Below are 8,740 nucleotides of genomic sequence, written 5' to 3'. Positions count from 1 at the left end.
AATTTTACTCGCTTAATAAAATCGGCAACCTTGCCGTCAATAGTATTATATAAAATCGACAAGATTTCTGTCGATATTTTATTCAATAAAATAGATAGAACGGCCGTCGATTTAATTATTTTTTAATGCATCATAAAATTATTGGCGACCTAGCTGTCGATTTTAATATTTTATTTTTAATTATTTTTTTAGCAATATCGATAGCAGGCTGTTGAAAAATATCGATGGCAGAAATAACTGTCGATTTTTGGCGTCAAAAATAATACTTTTTCTAGTAGTATTTGTGTTTATAATTTATTTTGTTTTTTCATTAATATTAAAAATTTGCAGGTCAAATTTGTGTTTATAAATTTTTTTATTATTATAAAATTACATATTTAAAGGTCATATTTGTATACTTGTAAAATTTTATCATAAAATCTTACTCTCAAATTTGTGATTTCTGTTATTCACCAACCTGACATAGTGACATGTCCAGTAGTTAATCTGGGTATCGTCCTCTTGAAAAATGGTGAGCGGTACAATACCACAATTCTCACCTGATGAGCGGTAAACCACCTCGATCCCACCATAAAACCACTTCGATCTCCACAGACATTTTCAATTGAAAAACAGCACACACGTGGACGGTAAATAACCACGATCCCCACAAAATAATTTCTTATCAAATTTGGTGGGCGGTAAATAACCACGATTCCCACAAAATAATTTTCTTTAAAATGTGGTGGGCGGTAAATAACTACGATCTCCACAAAATAATTCCATATCAAATTCATTCTCATCATCATTCAATTCATTCAACAATTATCATCATCACACCTCCCATTCCGTTCATCAATAATTCAAACTCAAAACAAAATTCTCTTCTTAACTAAGTAAAACTCAAAAACATAATACTTTTCTTTATAAATTGAATTTGCAATATAATATTTTTCTTAATAAATCAAGTTCCAAAATATAATGCATTTCTTTTCTTTATAAATTAAAGTCAAATAATATAATTCTTTTATCCATACTTGTCTAAATAATACTTCAAATCGAATTTTTTATTTTTATAAAAATTTTGGCAGCATTTTCTTTAAAATTCGAACTTTGCCACCCTTCTCGAGTTCCAACCAAACCACCTTTCAAACCCTTTTTAAATCATTTTCAATAAGCCAAACCAATTCAACAAAATCATCATTCATCAATCCATTCACAATATAGTTCCACATTTCCATCAAGGTTACTAGCATTAATATATTCCCACATCTCCAACCTATCCTATGGTCAAGTAACCTATGTTTTCACAAAATATTATATATTATCTACGAGAAACCAAAACCATACCTTGGTTGATTCCTCCCTAAGCTTGGAATACATCAAAAACCTCTCATTTCATAAGCTCCAAACTTCCAAACATCAATTTCTCAAGCTTAATCATCTGGATTTCGTTCCAAACCGCCCAATTGAACTCCAAATCAACAAGAACACAATCTAATTTCACACAATATCACTATAATGATCATAGAGTTGACTAATTCAATAATTCACAAGGATTCAACAGTTTTTACCTTACCCATGGATGAAATGGACAAAGCCCAACACTATCCACGAACTATTTCGACCCTAGAACATCAAAACCACATAATCTCTTAAAATCAAAACCTTAAATTTAAGGAAGAGTGGCTGAGTAAAAAATCACTAGATTTTTACTAAATTGATCTATGAATTTTGTAGAGAATTTCGAGACGAACACGTAGTCACTGACAGTTCGTTAATCAGAGTTTTGGATTAAAAGTTATGGACGATTGAATTTCGAAAATGAGGGTTACGGGTTTTTAGCGTCAATTTCCTCTTGATTTTTATAAATATTATTATTACTATTATTATTATTATTATTATTATTATTATTATTATTATCCGAAAGTCCTTAGGAGAATGAAAGAACAAAAATGGAATGTGGTTTACTAAGGCTTTATATGCATGTGTATATCTATAAAATCAATGACACGTAAATCACCTCATGTGTCACCAAACTAATCCAACTATTATTATCATCATCCTTGGTCATCATCATCAGCGGTTTTATTGAGGAAAAAAAAAAGGGGGGAGAGAAATGACCGTGGGTGAGAAAGACCAAAGCTTTCATTGAAGAAACCGTAATCTCTACTAAAATTCTGGCTTCGATTTCTTGCGATCCGTAAGTCTAATAAAAAATTTAATCCTGTAAAAATATTTATATCTTCTTTTTTTATACGTTGGTATTACTTTTGTCCGGTAAAAGTTGACGGTGATATATCTCCTCTTCTCCTTGAGTTCGGCCAATTGGAGTTTTAGGAGACACAGATGATTTCTGACGTTTTCTTCTTCGACAGTTCGATCAAAAGGCTTCTCTGGAGCTTTCATAGTTTTAATTTCGTACGGAGATAGGGTTTGGTAATTTTATAATAATTGAATGTAAATTTGATAAGTGAATTGTTCGTTTGATTGATTAATGATTAAATTTGACCGAATTTATATTAAACTTTTGTGATATATTGATATTTATGATTGGTTTGGAGTTTGGTCGGTTTAAGTGCAGGCAAGAATCGAATTATTTTAATGAATTCGGGGCTGAAATGTTGTTGTAATCAAGTGGAATTGGTGAGATTTGATGAAAACATTGAGATTTAATAAGAAATGAATTCATGAATTAATGACATGATTTGAGATATGAAAATGGTTTTATTTTGAAAGCGGTTGGATTTCTAATTGGATTGATTTTATAAATATTTTGATGTTAGAAATGGTTTTGATTTATTGGAAGCGATTAGAAAGAGTTTGAGAAATGGTTTGGATGGGACCCAAGAAAGGTGGCAAAGCTCGAGTTTTAGGGGAGATGCTGGCGAAATTTTGTTATAAAATTTAAGACTTTATTTGAAATGTTATTTAGAAAAAGATTGGATTTGAGAAGTTGCATTATTTAATTTTTTATTTATTAAGAAAATAGTTATATTTTGAGTTTAATTCATTTAAGAAAAGTATATGTTTTGAGTTCGATTTATTTTGAAAAGAATTAGTTTTAAGGATGAAATTAGGATTGGTTTTGGTTTTGACATTGGTTTGAAAGTTCTAATTTGTATGATTTGATTTTGTTTTGATTTAGAAACTTTATTTGATTCAATTCAGTTTAAGAAAATAATGATTGTTAAGGATTTATAATGAACTCAAGAAAATGAGATTGGTTGTCACTCTCCTAAAGTCTTGAGGCCTTGCTGACGGGTTTAATAATAAATAGTTTCCTTTTGTCTTTTGAAAGAAGAATTGGTTTAAGTGAAATTGTTTTAAAGGTTTTGGGGAACGCATAAAGAGGTGAGTTTGGTTTTAGAAGAAAGAAAGAACGAAAAGAAAAGGAGAGAAGCAGAGATGATTGTTTACCTGCTGAAAAAGAGCAGAGATATGATGGTGAGTCCACTAAGATTTGCTTTTCAGAGATACATCGGCCAATTCAGGAGATGGTCGCACCTGTAAGACAGAAGTTGCTTACAGAGGTTATTGCTACATACATTGGCTAGAGAGAGAGCCTCACCTGTAAGACAGAGGTTGCTTACAGAGGTTATGTTTGCATACATTGGCTCAAGAGAGTCGCACCTGTAAGATAGAGGTTGCTTACAGAGGTTATGACACTGGAAACCGAACTCAGACAAAGGTTGCTAAGTTACGTCGGGAGCGGGTCGAATCCGACAGATGAGCTCATTACCTGCACTAGGGATAGACATGCATCATACTTGTTTGCGCATACTTGTTGTGATTGTGTCTTCTATGATTGTGTGTGCTTGTGATTGGATTCTGTGTTCTATAATTGTTGAATTGGATTGTACTTTGTTGACTGTTATTGCGAACCAAATATATATAAAATGAATATAACTCTACACCCCGACCCTACTAAGAACTCCCTAATTCTTACCCCCTATCTCCACCCCCCTTTCACCTACAGGTGCGAAGGTTTAGTGCAGAGCTACAGGAGCATAGAAGATTCTGTTTACAAGTTAAGTTCTTAGATTTTATTTTTCTCTCGTCGTTTATCGTTTTGGCTTTTTAGAGGGGATAGGACTTGTATTTAAGTATCTTGAAATAAGTCTATGTAAATATTGTTACGTGGCTATATATAATTTTGTGATTAAATGATTTAAAGTACCGACTCTTCGTTTTCTAGGTGAAAGTTTCGGTTCGTATTCACAAATGCTCAATATTAAATAAACATAGTATATTATCAGGTAAGTGACGCCTGGGCTTTTAGTATGATCATGAGGTGCTAAAAGTTAGGGTGTTACAACATCCTATCCACCTAATTAAGAATTTTATCCCAAAAATTCAGATCCAATTACCTGATAATAGGTGTGGGAGTTACTTCCCATTCCGAATTTCAAGCTCTCAAGTTTGTTAGTTCCTCATTTCCAACTCGACTACAAAAAACCTTTACTAATGGTACTACTCTTCCGCGCAGTCGCTCAACGTTGGTATCGTGCATTCTAACTAAAAGTACTTGAAATGTTAAATCTTCTTCTAATTCAACTGATATGGTAGTAAAACTATTTGATACGTCGTTGGCCACCAATCCGACTTAATACTTCAAATGGCTCGATACACCTCGATTTCATCCCCTTAGTCTTGATTGTCCCTCGATTCCAGTCTATTGAAGCAACTTTGAAGAATGCGTAACTTCTTTCCTTAACCTATTTAGGTTTTCTCTCTCAGTCTGCATAACTTTCCTATCGGTTTTGCTCAGTCAAAATTTCAACTTGAATTTGCTTAATTTTTTTCCGTTGTCTTAGCTTTCGATTTGGGACCTAGGACGCTTAAGTTTCCAAGGAATAATCTTCCCTATAACCTATCAAACGCTGAGTTATATGCACCGCTACTTCAACTTTTGTGATACATCTTAGTAATTTTAAGGTGAATCAAAGGTTCGCTCATCATGTGTGCTTTGAACAATAGTTTATGTGTCTACTTTATAGCAATAAATTTGTTATAAAAAATTTACTAAAAATAAATCAGGGGTCTAATTTCTTCCGTTAGACGTATCAGTCCCCAGTCTATTTTCCGGCGTGACTCATCAACAGAAATTGCTAACTTAGCACGTTAACTCGTACACGTGGCCGTTAAGTATCCACGTGTGCAAAGAGGACAAAACAGTCCATGGGCTTGTTAATTAAAACACAATCGTAATCCAAAATACTCATCATTTCTCGTTCTTTATCTTTGAAGGTCTCATGAAACCCTAGTTCTTCATCTGCAGGAATCGACACATCTAGGTTCAGTTTCGATGATGCCAAGTAGAGGACGTTTGTCTTTTTCGAATTGCCATGGAGGGAGACACGGTTTCTCCAGTGGTAGTGGTCTCGTGCACGATGATGTGAGGAGCTTGAGAAATATTGAAATCACGAAGGGGCAACACCCAAAATACTTATGCGATTTGTATGCAATACTCTATTTCAAGAATTCATGAAAATTCAAGCAGGTTGTTTTTTGGATGCCTATTATATAAGGTAAACAATTATTGGCATTCTAGTTAGTTAAAATTAAAAAAAAATTGCGTTGAATAATCTATTTGTGAAATGGGTTGGAGAAACTCTATTAGGAGAAGCAATTTCTGTCTCAAGGTTTTCAGTGATACTATCAGGAAGCCCTAGCAATCTTTCTCTGGAAAGATTATCTTTCAGGCTGTTAGTCCAGTCACCCAAATTCTCCTCTGACGCTGAACCAGTTGACACCTCTGTGTTTGACCTCCTATGCATATGGGTTTCTGAAGCAGGGACTTCCACTCTTCTATTTGATGGCATTGAGGTTATTCTGATGAGCGTTGGTAATAGTAATAGCCTAGAAGAATCCTGCCATGAAGCTAGCACAAGAATAATGTCGTTAAATTATTCAAAGGTGACATTATAGGAACTTTGTTGAATAGAAAATGCTGGCTATAAAATGATGAATATATATTCATCTCATATGAGAAAGAGGTCATACTTCAGCATTATAGGCACTGTCATCTATACTGCGATTGCTCTACTGGTGTTTCAAGCTTCCACCTCCACTGTCTAATGTACCACCCATTTGTGAGACTGAAGATGCTGGTTTGAGATAGAAACTAATAGAGTTGTAGAGTAGAATTGATATGTTAGAGGTTCATCAAAATGTAATCCCAAAGATTGACTCCAAGAGTAGAGGTTTCAATGTAGTGTTTGTTTTCATGGTTCTAGCATTGTTAGCTTTAGCCATGACAATGGTTATTATTGCTTTGTAAGAGATTTAGAGTTGGACATATATTATATGTAAGTTTGCTTTTAGTTCAATATTTAAATGCTATTTTGGTGAAGTTGCAAGTACATTTGTAATGATTTTTTTGGATTGAATGGTAGTAAGTTAAAGCAAGTTTTTCCAATATGTATGTTTGTTAAGAAATTCTTCATTGCATTATTAAGCAATGCGTAAGCACCTAATTGACTTCTCAATGTTATTTATCTGTGAAGTTGACACAAATTATAAAGATAGTTACAAATAAATGGGAACAATATAACAGATTATTACTTCCAATACTAAGTAAATTACTGTAGAGTATGTATTTTAGAAAATAGCATTCAAAACTTCAAAAAAACTATTCTTGTCATAGTAGCAAACTAACAATATACTATAAAGTGTTAAAATACGGACTCTTCATGCATACAACAGCATGAAAACATAATAACAACCAAAAACCGAGAGTTTTCTACACAAGAATCTCTCATCCAAAACTAACATCATGATAGCAAAATAGAGTATTAAGAGTATTTCAAGTGTTCATCCTTGACCATCAAAACACAGTTCAAACTAAGACACTAAAAGCCTAATGTTATTCAGCATGCATCACTGATCACTTTTTTCTTGGATGCTTGAAATCAGGATTTGGAATAAATTGGAACATCCTTAATGCAGTACCCTTATTGGCAGTTGCCATTGTTTCAGCTGAGACCCCTCCAGTTGTTGTAGGTGGTGGAATCGGTGGTGGAGTGCTCGACTAAATGGGGGGTAGTTTATATGGCCTGATGATAGGTTGCTTGGCTCTAGCACTAGGTGGAATTGGCACTTGAAAATTGGCCTGACCTTGCGATTATGGTGATGTCATAGTTACTTGCATATAACGAGTAAAAACTTGTTAGATTGTTAGATTATAAACCTCTGTATTAGAAGCACCACATATTCACTATTTTTTAACTAACCACATTAGGCATTAAACCCGAATTTGGTATTTCTGACAGAACCTGATGCGCATTAACATTTACACTTTACAAGAGACCAAATAGCAAATTAAATTGCAGTCAAATAAAAAAGAAAAAAATACCACCACATTGATCTCAAAATAACTTTGTTAGGTTTGGTTTTACTTGTGCTTGTGGGGCTGATTGAGAGACATTGACCTCTTCGGCATTTTGGTTTAAGGTTCCAGAACTAGAACCAGCTTTCAATGTTGTTCTCCTATTTGGATTGGTTGGTCTTCTAATTATTGTTGCAGGTGGGCCTTTGCAGGTCTTGTAGTTGTGGCCAGTTTCTCCACACTTGCTACAAGTGACCCTAAATATTTTTTTCACTTTGGTGCCATTAGTTCTGCTAGCTTCAATCTCAAATGGTTCTTTTCTCCTTCTCTTCACTGGTCTTCCTACTGGCCTCTTCAACTTTGGTGGAATCCGATTCATATATATCATCTTCTCCCAATATTCTTCCAAATTGATTGGTTGAATGCAGTGTTGATATGTAGCCAGTGCTGCCCCCAATCTTCAGTAGTGGGTGCACATATGTTTCAAGTCTATCCCCTCTTCTAGCAATGGCAGCAAGTGCATGAACACACGGGAGACCTATAAAATAGAAGTCATTCAATAGCAGCAGATAACAATTTCATGAATGAAATTTAATAGTTCTCAAGGCAGGTAACTATACCAGTTAGTTGCCAGGTGTTGCAAGTACACTTGTTCTGAGACAGATTTACAGAAACCTTTGTAGATCTTTGTTGCACCTCAAAGATTCGCCTCTCATCGTCACCAACCCAAACTAGGTGCCAATATCTAACACCTTTCATTATGTCATCAAGCCTCTTTTGTTGAGTAAGAGCCACTTGAGTGCTTATGTGTGTCTCTAACACTTGCTTGTATTTGGTCATTCTCCTCATGATATAGCACCAGAGTTCCTCAGACATAGTTAGAATCGGCTTAGAACGATAATTCACTATTTTTGTGTTCCAAACCTCGCACATGTTGTTGGTGAGGTTGTCACATTTTGGCCCGTGACTGAAATGAGCCTTGGTCTAACATGTCGGCTCGAATTTCGCAAGGTAACTCCATGCTTCTTGATTAACCCTTTTCAACTTCTGCATGCTTGCTTGAAATTTTGCATCAGTAGTACATTTAGTACATTTCCATACAATATTCTTAACCTGCTTATCCTTGTATCGGTTTGTAAAATTTTTTTAGATATGCCTTACATAGTTCTGGTGATGAGCATGAGACATAACTTCTTTTAATGCAGGCAACAAATCCTAAGCCAAACAATATAATTAAACAATAAAATTATCAAATCAGCATACTAAATCAGCATAACCTCTTTGTATTTTATTTTATTTTCATGTCAGAACAATCATATTAATTAATAGAATAGTAAGATTTTGAAACTTAGACATAGCTTTGTATTATCAGGATCTTAAAGAAACTTTTGTGAAAGCCTTTGAAGTTACAGCATATATATATATATGCAG

Source organism: Arachis ipaensis, chromosome B04 (assembly GCF_000816755.2).
Source record: "Arachis ipaensis cultivar K30076 chromosome B04, Araip1.1, whole genome shotgun sequence".
Lineage (NCBI taxonomy): Eukaryota > Viridiplantae > Streptophyta > Magnoliopsida > Fabales > Fabaceae > Arachis > Arachis ipaensis.
Note: the sequence above shows the minus strand (reverse complement) of the source record.